The 17780-nt window shown below is 37.7% G+C and overlaps 1 long non-coding RNA gene across 1 annotated transcript; it reads right to left on the bottom strand.

The window, feature by feature from the left end:
* Window positions 1–924: 924 nt before the first annotated feature.
* LOC138403407 (uncharacterized) lies at window positions 925–8796 on the bottom strand. The gene is made up of 4 exons (XR_011237681.1): window positions 8044–8796; window positions 2498–2617; window positions 1436–1572; window positions 925–1346 (listed from the first exon to the last, which is right to left on the bottom strand). It is a non-coding gene; the product is annotated as an uncharacterized lncRNA (long non-coding RNA).
* Window positions 8797–17780: the final 8984 nt, after the last annotated feature.

Genomic DNA, 17780 nt, shown 5'->3' with positions numbered 1-17780 from the left:
AACTACTTATTTCAATTATTATTGTATAAGATTTTATGGAAGAGCGGGGTCGCCTGCCACGAGTACTCGTAGCAATACTAAAACAGTTACTGGGATGGTCCCAATTACTACGCACTATGTGAAATTGTTTTACCTACTGAAATAAATATTTTTTAATTTTTTTTTGAATGATAATGATTACCTACTTATCTTTTGATGAATACTATAAAATCTCACTTACATACATACCTATTAGGTAACTACTGCCTCAGCGTGTATAAACAACTCGTATATATTATAGAAATCCATACTTCTATGAAGTGTCTGTCTGTAATTTCGAAATAACTACCGCAAGCTCATAATATTGTTATTTGAACTGTACCATAACAGCTGAATCAAACGTTTTTAAAAACTGTCTGTCTGTCTGTCTGTCTGTTTGAACGGGCTAATCTTCGGATCGGCAGAACCTATTTTGACGGGACTTTTACAGACAAGTAAAGGATTAACAAAGGATACTTTTTTAACCGAGTTTTAAAAAAGGAGTTGTGTTTTTCTACCTATGTACACAGAAATCTCCGAGATTTCTGAACCGATTTGGGTATTTTTTTTAATTGATAAAGAAACTTTGCAACATTGTCCTATATAAAATGTCATTTTATATAGGACACACAGGATTTCAACTCCTCAATCCTGATGCTGCAGGGGACATGACCACCAAAACTTATGGGATTTTGAAACTGTCGGTTATAAATTGATATTGGAGGTAGGTACCTATATCTACCAAGTAAAGACTTTATCATTGAACTCGAAGACCCACTTCTCGACCCTGATGCTGTACCTAAGGAATTGCATTGCTAAATCGTGGTGATCCCACGGAATTTTAAATGAATCATCGCCCACGCCCGTTCGGTACCCTCATTCCGCACATTGTTTAGATTAGTCAGTCCACCAATCACAACAAAGCATTCTCCCCTGTCCCCCGCCAACATTTTACGATTTTGTTTTCATGTAAAACCTTGTATATGCGTACTCTAGGAGTTGAATTCTCTGTGCTGGCGGATTACCTATTAGGAACACATGATTACACATTCGTTTGTCTGTGAAAATAACTTTTGTTGCCTACACTTATCTATTAGTAGCGACTAAAAACTATATATACTATCTACTTGTGTATACAAAAGTCAAAATAAATTCCACTTTGATCTCAAAAATGAAAATTTTATTTTTATAAGTAGGAAGTAGGTACAATTCAATTTCCCTCTAAAAGCCCACTACACACATAAACACAATATGTATCATTTTCTGTTTCAACAGTCACATTAGATGTATCATTCGACGCAGAACTATTGAAGCTCTCCATTTCATTTCTGGAATTAATAAACATACAATCAACATAATTATATTGTGAGTATTATCTATATAGAATGTATGCAAAAAACATAGCATAACAACTTACAAGTATGGTATGGTAGACCTTTCAATATTTAGTACAGAATTGAATGTTGCAGCATCATGTTGGATTTCAGTGGTACGTATATTGGGCACATTCATTTTATTTTCCTTGTTTTCTTCTAAAAGGAATGTCTTGAGTCACTAAAATACAACATAATTCAGCATTGACAAATCTGACAACAAATAGTAAATCTCTATATTATATAAAAATGAATCGCTGAATGTGTTGCTGATCGCAAATCTCGAGAACAGCTGCACCGATTTCGCTAATTATTTTTGATAATATTCCTTGAAGTACGGGGATGGTTCTTATGGAGAGAATTTTTTTAAAAAAGTCCTGAAAAAGAATCGACTGTAGGCGGTGCGAAGTTCGTCGGGGCAGCTAGTAACATAATAATTATATTATCCTAATCCTAATCTAAATATATAAAAGAAAAAGGTGACTGACTGACTGACTGACTGACTGACTGACTGATCTATCAACGCACAGCTCAAAATACTGGACGGATCGTGCTGAAATTTGGCATGCAGATAGCTATTATGACGCAGGCATCCACTAAGAAGGGATTTTTGAAAATTCAACTCTGGAGGGGGTGAAATAGGGGTTCGAAATTTTGTGTAGCCCACGCGGACGAAGTCGCGAGCATAAGCTAGTCTATAATATAAAAATGAATCACTAAATGTCATCGCAAATCTCGAGAACAGCTGAACCGATTTCGCTAATTATTTTTTTAAATTAGGTATTCCTTGAAGTACGAGGATGGTTCTTACCGAGAGAAAAATTTAAAAAATTTGAATCGACTGTTAGGCCGTAGGCGGAACGAAGTTCGCCAGGGCAGCTAGTGGAATTATAAATGTGAAAGTGTAGATGTTTGGATGTTTGTTACTCAATCACGCAAAAAAGGCTGAACGGATTTGAATGAAATTTAGAATTCTTAACTGGATTAACACATAGGCTACTTTTTATCCCGGAAAATCAAAGAGTTCCCGCGGGATTTTGAAAAATGTGAAATCCACGCGGACGAAGTCGCGGGCATTAGCTAGTATCTAAATAATATCAACTTACAAACACAGTGTCAAATTTTCAGAAGCTGGCTCTAAATGGTACGGTGTGATAGCATCATAATCTAATTCAATTCGATTTTTTGCTTTGTCGTTTCCTTGTCAAAGAAAATCCTGTGATCCACTAAAATAGAAGTATAATATATAAGTATTTATTAAAAATAAATTAATGTCATTATCAAAACCAGCATCCTGGAAAACCTGAAAACGACACCCATTTCTATTTTTTGTGAAAAGTGCATGTCTGCTATTTTGGATTTGAAAATAAATGTCATTATCAAATTCAGCATCCCGGAAAAGTACATATTCAGTCAAATAAAATTCCCGTCGAGTCACATTGTTACTCACGTCGGGTGTGACTCACGGGAATAACCCCGAAAAAGTAATGGCATTATCATCACAAGATAATATTATGGTTTGGAAAGATTCTGATGAATTTTAATAGATCTCCTCTTTGCAAGGGATTTGCTTTTGCGAGTCTAAACCGTTTCTTTTTCCTCTTCCGCCAATCCATTTTTGTTTCTGTTACATGAAAACTCAAGTATATAATTAAATTGTCTAAGCACACAATATGACCTACATACTTATATTTGTAACTAGATGATACACGCGACTTCGTCCGCGAGGATATAGTGGTTTTTTAATCCCACGAGAACTCTTTCAAAAGCGATCACTATTTCAAATTTCAGCCAAATCCGTCTTGTACTTTTTGCGTGAAAGGGTAACAAACCTATACACACACACACGCAGATACAAAATTTCGCCTTTATAATATAAGTGTGATTTGACAACCCTGACTTTCGGAATTCGGATAAGTCCAAATTATATTTTATTACTAGTTGATGCCCGCAACTTCGTCCGCGTGGAATTAGGTTTTTAAAAATCCCGTGGGAACTCTTTGATTTTCCGGGATAAAAAGTAGCCTACGTGTTAATTTAGGATATACCCTAAATTTAATTATATACCAATACGTGCAATTTATAATTTAAAACCGCGCGATTCCCTACGAAAGATATTTAAGGAAATAGGTATTCTTACAGTAGCTTCTCAATATATTTACAATAATATAATTTTTGTACGACAAAACATTCACAGTTACAAAAAAAATCAGTGATCTCCATGATAGGCAAACTAGAAACAAAAATAAGCTAGCTACTCCTGCGCTCCGCCTCTGGAAGGTGCGAAAGTCATTTGTGGGAATGAGTGTAATATTTTATAATAAAATTCCACAAGCAATTTTAGACTTGCCTTTACACAAGTTTAAAAAATGTGTTAAAAGTATGCTCCTAAAAAAAGCATATTATACAGTCGCAGACTATGTAAACGATAAAAAAGCTTGGATTTGACTCGCTCCAGCAATGCACGGGGGTGCAATGGCTTGTATAGTACGGTATAATAACATTGTAAATTGAAAAATTAAAAAGAGCAACCGCCGAGTTTCTTGCTGGTTCTTCTCGGTAGGAACGGCATTCCGAACCAGTGGTAAATTAAACCTGACTATTCATAAGCACTTTTAAAAAGTTTACATGAATAAAAAAACATTCTATTCTATTCTATTCTATTCTATTCTATTCTATTCTAATTAACACTTTTATCTATCTCCATTCCCAATTTCATCCAAAACCGTTCAGCCGTTTTTGTGTGATTGAGTAACAAACATCCAAACATCCACACACACACATCACTACACCTATTATAAATGTGAAAGTGTGTTTGTTTGTTGGTTCGTTGGTTTGTCCTTCAATCACGTCGCAACAGAGCAACGGATCGAAGTGATTTTTTGCATGGGTATGGTTGACCTGGAGAGTGACATAGGCTACTTTTTATCCCGGAAAATCAAAGAGTTTCCACGGGATTTTTAAAAATCTAATTCCACGCGTACGAAGTCGCGGGCATCACCTCATCATCATCATGATCAACCCATCGCCAGCTCACTACAGAGCACGGGTCTCCTCTCAGAGTGAGAAGGGTTTTGGCCATAGTCTACCACGCTGGCCATGTGCGGATTGGTAGAATTCACACACCTTTGAGAACATTATGGAGAACTCGGCATGCAGGTTTCCTCACGATGTATTCCTTTACCGTTAAAGCAAGTGATATTTAATTAATTAAAACGCGTATAACTCCGAAAAGTTAGAGGTGCGTGCCCGGGATCGAACCCCCCGACCTCCGTTTAGAAGGCGGACGTCCTAACCACTAGGCTATCATAGCTTCACCTAGTTTATAATATTAGTAGGATATATGTAAACTACTACCACCAGCTGTCGATACGATGCATTCTAAAATAAATCGACCGACCGACCGACAGACCGACCGGCCAAGTACGAGTCAGACTCGCGCCCCGAGGTTTCCGTACTACAATAGTAAAATGTTTATCTCTAAATCTCTGTTTAGAGATAAGCATTTACAATGTAACTTAATTTATTACTACTATGTAACTAGAATTTCGGTACATATAAAAATGAATCGCTAAATGTGTTGCTGATCGCAAATCTCGAGAACAGCTGAACCGATTTCGCTAATTCTTTTTTATAATATTCCTTGAAGTACGAATATGGTTCTTACGGAGAGAAAATTTTTAAAAAATTCCTGAAAAAGAATCGACTGTTAGGCGGTACGAAGCTCGCCGGGGCAGCTAGTGAAAAATAAAAATAAATAAATAGGTAAATAGTATTTTTTGACATTTTGCATGATAAATCAAAAACTATTTAGTATGCACTAGATGATGCCCGCAACTTCGTCCGCGTGGATTTAGGTTTTTCCTAAATCCCGTGGGAACTTTGATTTTCCGGGATCAAAAGTCAAAGTCAAATGATTTGTTCAAAATAGGTAATAAATTACTCTTTTCGATTGTCAGTTGTTGGATTTGTAAAATATAGTGTTGATAGACCTTTTTTTTTGGGTTGTGCCACACATGACATACTTTATTCCGGCGCTTCTTCTACTTGAGGTTTTTTGACTTTATTACTCAAGTATAAGAGGCGCTGGGATAACCTAACCAGTTGGTAACTGGTAATGTGTGGTACAGCTTTAAAAAATAAACGTTTTTTCTTTTCTTTCTTTTTCTTTTCTAATAATATGCCATATGACATAATGCTGTGAAAGTAACTAAAATATACTAGTCTCGCCGTTTCTATGTCTGTCAACAGGTGAGATTGCAGTCAAGGGCTAACTTGTATCTGAATAAATAAATAAAAAAGTACTATTTGTACGAAGCGTTGCGTACTTTGTTTGTAAGACGGACAGACAGACAGACAACAAACTGATCCTATAAGGGTTCCTTTTTCCTTTTGAGGTACGGAATCCTAATGATCTCTCTTTTTGCACTGCATTTAACCTGAATCCAAGAATTTCCGATCCGAAATAGTCGTAAGCAAGACTGTATCGTCACCTACCACCAGGTGAGATTGCAGTCAAGGGCTAACTTGTATCTGAATCAATATTATTATTATTATTTTATTACTTATAATAAAACTGTAACAGGTGAAAATTAGTGAAATACATTGAAGATATTTTGAAATTTTTTTTTCGAGGGCACTCTATAATCGATACTGAACCCAAAACTGGAATTTTTTTCATTTTTGTCTGTCTGTCTGTCTGTCTGTATCACGGCCGCGCATCACGCTGAAACTACTGAATGGATTCCAATGAAACTTGGTACGATTTGACGTCATACTATGAGGAAGAATATAGGATACTTTTTATCCCGAAATTCAGCATGGTTCCCTTAGGAGAGGGGTTGAAAGTTAAAATGTATACTGAGCTGTAATTCATTAACGCGTAGTCCGATTTCATTCATTCTTTTTTGTTAGAAACCATACATGTTAAAACTTCAAGTTCCAACTTCTCAACCATCATCATAATAATGACGGGTAGCTTTTGTACTTTTGGATTTCAATCAGCTGTTTTAGGAATAGTTGATGTTGAATTGATATTAAAGGTACGCTTAGAATAAACTATCTCTGGTTTAGGTACCAAGCAACGACTTCATAATTCAACTCGATATCCCAACTCTTCAACCCTGATGATGCAGGGTATTGCACTCCTAAGCCACTGTTGATTGTGAGATAATATTGTAGATGCCAAACATATATACCATTATTGAACTTTAAGTTCCAACTCTTCAATACTGATGCTGCAGGGTACTGCACTCCTATTCTATGGGTTTTAGGAACTGTTGTTGGTGAATTAATATTGTACCATTTACTATTGTACCAAACCACGACTACATGGTTGAACTCCGTTCACAAAAATCCACGCACTCCATCGAAATCCTATTCTATTCCAAACTTATTCGCCAGCGTGACAGGAGTGGAGAAGGCGGATAGGGACGTGTGAGGGGTGCAACGGATCAACGTGATTTTTTCCATCATCATCAGCCTGCGGTCGTCCACTGTTGGACATAGGCTTTCCCTAAAGAGCGCCACCACACCCGGTCCTCAGCCTTCCTCACCTAGCCACTTCCCGCCAGCCTCTGTATATCGTCGGTCCATCGTGCTGGAAGGCGTCCCACACTACGCTTACTTATACCTACGCGGTCTCCACTCAAGAACTTTCCGGCTCCAACGGCCATCACCTCTACGACAGGCATGACCTGCCTTCTTTTATCCCAGAAAATAAAAGAGTTCCCACGGGCTTTTGAAAACCTACATCCACGCGGACGAAGTCGCGGGCGTCAGCTAGTAAATAAATAAAAAAGTACTATTTGTACGAAGCGTTGCGTACTTTATTTGTAAGACGGACAGACAGACAGACAGACAGATAGACGGACAGACAGACAGACGGACAGACGAACAGACGGACAGACGGACGGGCAGACGGACCGATGGACGGACCGACAGACGCATGGACGGACGGACGGACGGACTGACGGACGGACGGACGGACGGACGGACGGACGGACGGACGGACGGACGGACAGACGGACGGACGGACAGACGGACCGACAGACAGACAGACAGAGGGTTCCGTTTTTTCCTTCTGAGGTACGGAACCCTAAAAATATAAAGAAATACCACCAGGTAGGTACCTACCTACCTATATTATTATACATATACAGGTACCTTTTTAGGGTTCCGTACTTTATAAGGAAAAAAGGGACCCTTAGGATCACTTCGTTGTCTGTCTGTCTTTCCGTCTCTCCGTCTGTGTCGTATCTGTCACACAAACCTATAGGATACTTCCCGTTGACCCAGAATCATGAAATTTAGTAGGTACGTAGGTCTTAGAGCACAAGTAAAGGAATAAATCCGAAAACCATAGATTTGTGATTACAACTTACAAAAAAAAATTAAAGTGTGTTAATGAAAAAATAATTAGTATTTTCAATTTTCAATGTATAATAAGTATACCAAGTGGGGTATTATATGAAAGGGCTTTACTTGTGTATTCTAAAACACATTTTTATTTATTTTTATGCATAGTAGTTTTTGATTTATGGAGCAAAATGTCAAAAAAATACCTGAGTACGGAACCCTTGGTGCGCGAGCAACTCGCACTTGCCGGTTTTTTAAAATTAGATAAAATAAATAACTAAACAAAGTTACTTACCTATTGTACTAGGACCACACGAGTAGATATCCCTACTAGGACCTCAACAACAAAGTCAGGTCAATAAACCAATGAATAAAATTGGTGTCCAAATTTCAAATTCCAGAGGTCAATGTACAAAATGCAATAAGTATTTGAAGGACTTATTGACTCTGCTCTGCTCAATCTTCTACACATTTGCATAGCCACTGAATTAATAAACGAATAAAAATTAATTTTATAAAATCATTACGACTTTTGTTTTTGAAAACATAACAACAGTTGTCGTCATAGAAACCACAATATTACACGCGCAGCCGCGCGCCGCTGGGCTGGCCCTTCCCTCCGCCACCCGCGCGGTGTCTAATGTTTTGGGGTGAGAAGCATGATGATTTTAGCCGAAATCTAGCGCTTGAAAAGGGTTGAACAGTAGTTTGGGAAAAGTATTTTTGAGAAAAAACTACTGAATTTAGGTTTGCAAAGTAAAGTTATTTCAACTAATGAATAAATAAACTACGTGTAATGATAAATTGTTTTAGAATTTTCATATCCCTAATCTTATTTATTTACGCCCAAAGTTGTCATAGATTTAGTGTTAAAATAGGAATCTTTTGAGGCTCGTAACTTTTAAATCAATATTTTTTTCAATGTTTTAGATATCATTGAACCTAGATAATGACGAGATAAATCGATATAATTCTTAGTTTTGTGCGTACAATATCGAATATTGTTGTATTTTCCCTCCTACGTTTGTATGAAGAAAGCACCGAACTGAGCTGCCTTAATAATAGTACATACTTACAGATAGAGAAGGTTGACTCCACAATGACGTTGAGATAAATAGCGACTATATAAACAAAAAGTAAAATAGGTAAATAAAAAGTAACGAATGTTACGACGCAATAAAGTACAAAACAGCTCACACAGTCCAGCTGCGGCCTGCTTTCTTTCAATCGCGAATGTTATAGGACTGAAAAATACGGTATTTGACAACTAGTCAAATCAGTAACTTTTTATCAAACGCGCACTTGTATGCGATATTCTATGAAACACACACATCATAATGAAGTATTTTTTTTAGTTTAATCGATAATTTAAAATGGTTATTACACTTAAAACGAACAAAGGACGTGAATTTTACGTATTTTGGAGGATCATTTGTATTTAATAATCACTGAGAAATAATTTATTTTTGATGGAGTCATATGCCCAATTACGGGTACGTTCATTGCGTTCTTTCCGAACATATCTCAGCTATCTCGATTTTGTAATCCGATAGTATTATCTCTGTTTGTCTGTCTGTCTATTACGTTTTCGCGACCCATACATGCAGCCAATATTGACAAGGGTAAGGTAAGGGTAATGGCGATAGGCATAAGCTGCTTTTTAAGTAATAATTGTCCTAAACATCGGGTAACATCTAGTTAAATAATGTGGAAAATAAACTTTTTAAGCAAACAACTTTTATTTCAAACAGTACTTTTACAATTTTTAAGAGACAAGTTATTGCCTTTTTTATTCTTTGATCAATTTTTTTAAATTACAAACAAATCTTTTATGAACGTAGCCTTACATCAAGCAGGTATTGTCAAAGAAGAAAGTAGATAACGATTTTATTTTTAGGGTTTCGCCGACCCGGCTCTGACCAGGACACCCTATTACGTAATTTGCTGAGTAGGTAGGTATAGACACTACTGAATAGATTGGATTGTGGCTCTTTGTGTTTATCATCATCATCATCATGATCAACCCATCACCGGCTCACTACAGAGCACAGGTCTCTCAGAGCGAGAAGGGTTTTAGCCATAGTCCACGCTGGCCAAGTGCGGATTGGCAGACTTCACACACCTTTGAGAACATTATGGAGAACTCTCAGGCATACAGGTTTCCTCACGATGTTTTCCTTCACCGTTAAAGCAAGTGATATTTTAATTACTTAAAAACGCACATAACTCCGAAAAGTTAGAGGTGCGTGCCCGGGATCGAACCCCCGACCTCCGATTGGAAGGCGGACGTCCTAACCACTAGGCTATGGTATATTATCATGGGATAATAATATTGTTATTATTATGTTTCCGGACCGTTAAAATATGTTTATTACTTATTTTTATTGAAGGAAAACATCGTCATGAAACCTGCAAGCCTGAGAGGTCTCTTTAATGTGTGTGAACTATGAACTCATATTCACCATCATGATCAACCCATAGCCGGCTCACTACAGAGCATAGGTCTCCTCTCGAAGAGGTTTGGCCCTAGTCCACCACGCTGGCCAAGTGCGGATTGGCAGACTTCACACACCTTTGAGAATATTATGGAGAACTCTCAGGCATGCATGTTTTCTCATGATGTTTTTCTTCACCGTTAAAGCGAGTAATGTTTTGATTTGTGGCGGTCCTTACCCGTATGAAGAAAATCGATCAGCAAGAACCCAAGCCTTGACTACTGACGTCGCTCTCACTAGATGGCAGCACGGGTACCATCCTCGGAAGTGAAAGTAGAACACGCAAATCAGAATCGCACTAACGGTGTGTTTAGGAATCTGCACTATATATAGAAGTTTGTTATATGTTATATGTTATATGTTATATGTTATATGTTATATGTTATATAGCAATATAGATTTCTTAAAACTCTTGCCGAACCCCCGACCTCCCGAATAGGAGGCGGACGTCGTGACCACCAAGCAATTACGAGCTCATATTCGCAATAAAGACATTGAATTTAAAGGTGTGTGAAGTCATCTTTATTTTCTCAGCGTGAAAGTTTTCAGAAGAGCTTAGGCCAAAGTCCATCAGATATTGGCCTAAACCCTTCTCAGTCCACGCAGATGAAGTCATGGCATCTAGTAGAGATATAAGAAATTGACCGACTGACCATAATATGAAACATAATAGCTTAAATCGCTGGATCTACTTATAAACTTTAGGTTACGCCCCACTAATAAAGGCTTTTCATAAATTCAACCATGATTCAACCCAAACAAAGTCGGGGCGGAATAAGTCAGTAAAAAATACAAGAAAAGTGTGAGAAAAATATAATACGTTACACAAATAAACCATCAAAGCGTATATAAGCTCAAATCCGATGTTCGCTCTTGCAAAGATACGTAGGCGGTAATGCTTATATGAAGCGTTATGCCATTAAATGTTTCCTGGGAAGTAATGCAATAAAGCTTTATAAATCACATTTCCAATATTTGACGCGCCACATTAAGGTCCCACTGTCGACATGAATCGACTAGCTATCGACTACTCGCTCAAGAAACGTAGGTATAGTATACAACTTTTTTTTTTGATAGATCTTGTCGCTGCGACAAACTAGTGGAGAATGAGAGTTCTCGCCAGCAGTAAGCACAGTCAGCGATCAACTTATCACTTTCTATTGTATAGTTCGCGACAGGCTGAGATAGCAATCGGAGTATGAGGCAAGGGGGACGCCCCGCACACCCACACATCACCTGCGCTCGCCCGCACCGGTTAGCCGGGGCTGTGCGAGTGTACGGGGTGTTCTCTCCCCGATTGCCATCTCAACCTGTCGCGTATTATACAATAGAAAGTAATAAGTTGATTGCTGACTGTGCTTTTAGATCAACCCACCACCACTCATGGCTTCACCAACCTTGCGGTTATATGGGCCGAAACGCGGGAGGGCGCCCGTTCGGTACTTGCTCGGTGGCTCTTTCCCGGGGCGCCTTCTTGACTCCCTACAAGTTCTTTCCTTTCTGCTTCCTTGTCCCCATTATGTCACTCTCCCCATTCTGGGGCAGACGTCACAGATACGGGAGATTCCCGTCGCCGTTCGTGGTGTCTCCTGTTTCCCACATCCTCTCCTGTCATTGCGTATCTGGATACCTAACTCTCGCTTCCGTCCTCTGAGCTCGTCGCGTCGTCGTCATCCTCCTCGCTTCCTTCCTCTTCCTCTTCCTGTTCTCCGCGTCCTCTTCTCCGTCGTCGCTGCCGCCCTTCGGAGCAGCTCCTTCTCCTGTGCCACGCGTGCGCGAACTCCCGCAGTCTGTGCTTTTAGATCAGTCTGTCAGTCAGCTTTTCCTTTTATATATTTAGACTAGCTTATGCTTGCGACTTCGTCCGCGTGGATAGCAAAAATTTCAAACGCCTATTACCCCTTATAGAGGTTGAATTTTCAAAAATCCTTTCTTAGCGGTTGTTTACTTTATAATAGGTATCTGCATGCCAAATTTCGTTGCGTTGCGTGCGTGCGTTGATAGATCAGTCAGTCAGTCAGTCAGCTTTTCATTTTATAGATGATGGGATGAGGGTTTGACCCTAAGCGAGTATGGAGTCGGCCACGAATTACATTGGTCCGAACTTTAGCGGCAGTGTGATGTGCTTCATACATTTGTACCGACCTAACAATTCCAAAAGTCGTGGACAGGCCGGCAGTGCCCCTATAATGTTTATTATAAGCTAACAGAGCCAGGCCATGTCATGTACAGAATAAAAATAAGTCATTTCTATGGCACCGAGCATTACAACTCTACTAAAAGGTACAAGGTACGTGGAGGTAAAATAACATAGCTCACAAACACGTTTCTGCAACTACAGGTATTTTTTTCTTTTATGTATTTTTTTAATTAACTTTTTTATGACATGTTGCTAGTGTAAATACATAGAAACACAGTTCTTCAGGAGACCGTATAGTACGAAATGAGCCGCATGAGCCGCAAAATCCTTACAAAGTGTAAAAGACTTACCTATGTAGGTAGCGCTGAGTGTCTGAAAATTTCCTCAGGCAGCGGGTCTTTGCTGCAAGTACAGTTGGGCATACTCCGTTTAGCACATCAGTTAGGTAATCAGACATTTATATTGAAAAATACAACTCTTGAAGGCCCAAGAGAAATAGTACGTTTTTGGGACCAAGCGAGATTTACAACCGTGTGCGATCACCTTTTGCCAATAGAATTAAGTCAATAGAAGCGGTATTCAGCGAGGATACACCGCGAACGCTTGGTGTTGTGAGTGGTTCTATTGAGCTAAAAGATTTTGTGTATCGAAAAAGAAATCATACGAGAGCGACTTTGAATCAACTGTGTTTCATATTGGATTATACAAAAATATAAGTGGAAACGTTAGGGTTCCTTAGTGAAATAAAAGTTAGCCCGGATTTACTTTACACTCGATGGTGCGTTGCGTGGATTCAAGGATTTTGGTCCCACGGGATTTTTCAATTTGATTCTCCGAGATAAAAGGTAGCCTAAATACAGGTCGAGGTCGACAAAAAATATTCGAATTTTTCAAATGACAACAAAAATATTTATTCTAAAATAAAACTTAGCAGCTAAGCAATAAGTCTAAAAATTTGAATATTTTGGAATAAGCTTTTTGGCTGCTATTTTTCGGGCCGCATTTGAAGCGCTTGTTTAATTTCTTATGTTATTTCAATGAAATCAATAGATATTAGACACAATATCAACTAACAGACATTTAAAAATTTGAAAACGAGCTCATACAATTTATGCGAATAGAATGGATATATTTACATAGAGTTTGTTTGTGCATTATAATAATGCAAACAAAGTGTAGCCTCCTCAGTTTAAAATACATGCAATTTACCTCGAATGGAGCACAATTCTTTCGCAGAATCGTGTATGACAATTGTACTTCCTATTTGTATTTTATCAACCGCCACTGGAGATTCAAGAAATTCTTTATGCAAATTTTATGCAAACGCTATTCAACATTTTTGTGATAGACCTCTTTATAGGCAGACGCGAATGTAATTTCTCTTTAGTTGGCCCAAATTCTTGAAATTTGATTTGTGTGAACAAAAATTTTACCCGTTTCACTTCTTTGCGGCTGTGATTGAAATTTTCCGCAATATGATGTCTTTGTTACTTATGAAAGAACGTTTTATTACAGTCAATATTAGGTAGGATAAGAAAGGATGTTTTCCTTTGTAAGAATGTCTAATAATGTTTTTTTTATAATATAGGATAGATAAACCCATACTATCCGTGCCAGCGCGCATCGCATGAACACGTAGTCTTCAAAGGATACGAGTCATTAATCATCATCATGCTGGTTCTTCTCGGTAGGAAGAATAAGAGTAAATAGGCACCTTCTAGGCAAACGCATCCCATCTTAGGCCTCATCATTTCCATTAATGCGGAAGTGTGTTTGTTTGTTGGTTTGGTTTGTTGGCTTGTTGGATTGTTGGTTTGTTCTTCAATCACGTCGCAACGGAGCAACGGATCAACGTGATTTTTTGCATGGGTATAGTTAAAGACCTGGAGAGTGATACAGGCTACTTTTATCCCGGTAAATCAAAGAGTTCCCACGGGATTTTTAAAAACCTAAATCCACGCGTACGAAGTCGCGGGCATCAGCTAGTAATGGATAAAAAAAGGAAAGGCATTTTAAACCAGTGGTAGCATTTGACGATTTAGAAGTCCTTGTACAAGGTTGTTTGAATATAAAATCTTTCTCTTCAATTCTATCATCATCGTCAACCATCGACGTCCACTGTTAGACACGTGAGTCTTTGGGAGGGACTTCCACACGCCACGGCATTGCGCCCACGCCATCTGAATCTACCAACTCTCTAGTCTCTACCGACTCATTCAATGTCGTAGTAACAATGCGTACCTAGTCCAAAGACCTTTTCGTTTGCTCCGTGTCTCGGACTACACATGATGTCGGTCCCGGTTATTATTACTAACTTTGATAATAGCTGTAAAAACCTAAGGTGAAATCTCGTTCTCTTAGTTGAGTAGTATCCGGAAGGATCTGGGGATCCACCGCATTATTATGCCGAGAGAACTCCTACCATTATAATGATTAGTATGGTAATGGAGGGGTTATGATCTTCAGAAATGAGAAATAAGAAGCACAGAGAGAGCAATAAGGAGAAATAGTATGTACAAAAATGTTGATGTCACGTCATTGATTGAAAGATTTTCAGCAAAGGAAAACCTTTGGCGGGAGTGAAATTAAACAATGTTAGGTGAGACAAAGGAGGTGAAGTGGTTAGACGTCGAGAGCCCTTTGTTCTTTAACCCCTTTGCGAAGGAGTTACCGAACAAAAAATACACCAAGGTACAAGCGGAAGTCTTAAGAGATTTTTCCAGTTATTTTTAAAATTAAAATTAGGATAGCCAGTTAAATCAAGATAATATGAATATGCTTAATATAATTCAGTAAAAACTTCTTTAGGCGCGTTAGACGATTTAAAAATGAGTTAAATCTTCAGGGTCGCGTCCCTGGCAATTGATTTTAAACAACTTCCCGGTGAGTTAGAGGCTTGAAATTTTAAACATAGGTTGGAACTGGATGACTTAATACAACATTAACTTCCTTTCTTGTTTGACTTTTCTTGTTAAGTATATTACTTAGTAGTAGCTAATAGCTATGCTTTTACCTATGACTTAGCCCTTAGGCATAGCATAGGTGTCACACCTATTCATATGAGGTATTCTCTTTAAACCAACCGTATGAAATTTCTAGAATATATAACGATCATACGCCATGTAGACATCGGTTATAACAACGCTCTTCAATTTCGCTGGTTTATTAAGTGGAGGGTGAATATGATGAAAATGTCGCGTGGTGTCTTGAGGCGAGACAGTTTTATTAAAACCGACGTTGTTCTTATGTGTCATTATAATATTGTAGATGTGTTTCTGTTTATTTTTCGCCAAATAAAAGTAATTTCGACGAGATCTCAGACAGCTGAAACGAAGTGCCGTTTGTATCTAAAACAAATATATTTAAATTTATTTATCATAGAATATTGTATGTTATTATTATATGATTTTTTGATTTATGTTTTTGGAGAATAAACTTTAATTAATAAAACGAATCTAAACAATAAGACATAAAAACTACATGTTTATTCATGTTTATTTTTTAAATTTTTTAGTATGTTTTAATTTGTATACTTATTGATGTTCGTAATACCTTACACAAGCCTAAATCGAAAAAATGTACTTATTGAAATTGAAAGTTTTACAGTTATTTTAGATTTACCTGTGAATAAACACTTTATTTAAATAAAAAGATTTTTAACAATACAGGCTTGTGCTTGATTGCAATCACACCAAACAGTAGGAGATGATACAACCCCCCGTTACCACTTGTCGTTTTTCGGGCCCGGATTTAAATCCGATGTTCCAGTGGCAGAACATTTTATAATATGAAGCTATTCACACTTGTCGGAAACTGATTTTGTGTCAAAATGTACTGCCACTGGAATATCAAGCGACAACGACAAATGACAAGTGGGAACGGGGGGCTAGCAACCTGGTTAGAAGGTCTATTCCATAGATTAATTTGCTTTCGCTAAGATGGTCTTTTCACTCTTTTTTTGAAGATACCAATATTTATAGCCAGAGGAGAAAATGCAAGCTGGGAGTCTATTCCATATTCTAGCACTATTATTTTCTAACGATACTGATTAAAATAGTTGTACCTGTTAGGTAAAAACGTGTTTGTTTGTTCTATTTATATACGATGCCTTATAGGCAGTCAGGTTAGAAACGCCAAAAAATCCCTTGAGATTTCTGTATAAAGTTTTCCTTAACCCAGGAGTGCGTGATGAATTGACATGTTTTTATTTACCAAAATGTAGGGTCCTATTTTCACCCACTTTCTTATAATATAGATTGAAATAAAAACGGAATTTATTTAGAACTAGCTGATTTCCGCGACTTCCTCTGAGTGAATTTAAGTAGGATTATTAGTAATCCTTTAGAAATTCTCCCATACCATATTTATAAGGATGTCAACGTTATTAGAAGGAACTTACGAACTTATGCCTCTTACAGCTTAGAGATTTTGTATCCTGTCTCATGTCATCTTGTCCTGTATCGCCATAACTACCATGCTTTTTATACGATAGTCAAAGAACATAGTAAGTAAGTATACAGTTGATCTTATTCATACAGTTACATTTCTCTACTAAAGCACTTAATTATCCATTCAAAGTCTTTGTGTCAAGACTCAGAGCTTAGTCAATAAAGAAGACATTATAATTCTTTCCGAAGCCTTCTGTCCTTCCTTTCTTTCTATTGTGAGCTTTTAAAAGTCAAGCATAAAAATATACAGTCTTAAGAAAGTCTAACGCGAATCCTAATTAACTGATTGCAGCAATTACTTGATAGTCTTAAGCTTCTCTGAATAAAGAAAGAAATTTCTTTTTATAAGGTTTCAATTTACAACTAGCCGAATAAATATAAATTAAAATTCTTTTTTTATATAGTATCTAACACTAGCTGATGGCTACTGAATTCAGGTTTTTAAAAAGTCCGTGGGAACTCTTTGATTTCTTGCGATAAAAATGTAGCCTATGTGCGTCTCTGGGATACAAGCTCACGTTGAAATCCGTGGAGTGGAGTGTTGAAGTCTCTACAAAAGAGCAGTGGGCGTTGCATATGTCCAGCAGTGGGCGTGCATTGGTTGATAATGATTATGATGATGATGAGATTAAACATGTCGTGAAAAGATAACAGACAGATAGATACACTTTCGCACTTATAATATGAATTATATTAGAATAATAAGTTAAACGATTCATTACTAGAGCCGTGTTATAGTAGATTCTACTACAGTACCTACAACGCTACGAGATGTCGTAGCCGTGTCGCGTAGCACCCTCGTAGCTTGTAGCATGAATATAGATGACGCATTCATAGTTGGTAGCGTTGTAAATGTTAGTTGTTCTACAGTAATAGTTGTTGCTTTGTTAGTCGCAACTCACATCTGTTGGTAATAGTTATCCTTAGTTTGAAAACTATACTAATACAA

Source organism: Maniola hyperantus, chromosome 16 (assembly GCF_902806685.2).
Source record: "Maniola hyperantus chromosome 16, iAphHyp1.2, whole genome shotgun sequence".
Taxonomy (NCBI): domain Eukaryota; kingdom Metazoa; phylum Arthropoda; class Insecta; order Lepidoptera; family Nymphalidae; genus Maniola; species Maniola hyperantus.
The sequence above is the reverse complement of the archived record's forward strand: the minus strand, read 5'-3'. Positions and strand labels throughout refer to the sequence as shown.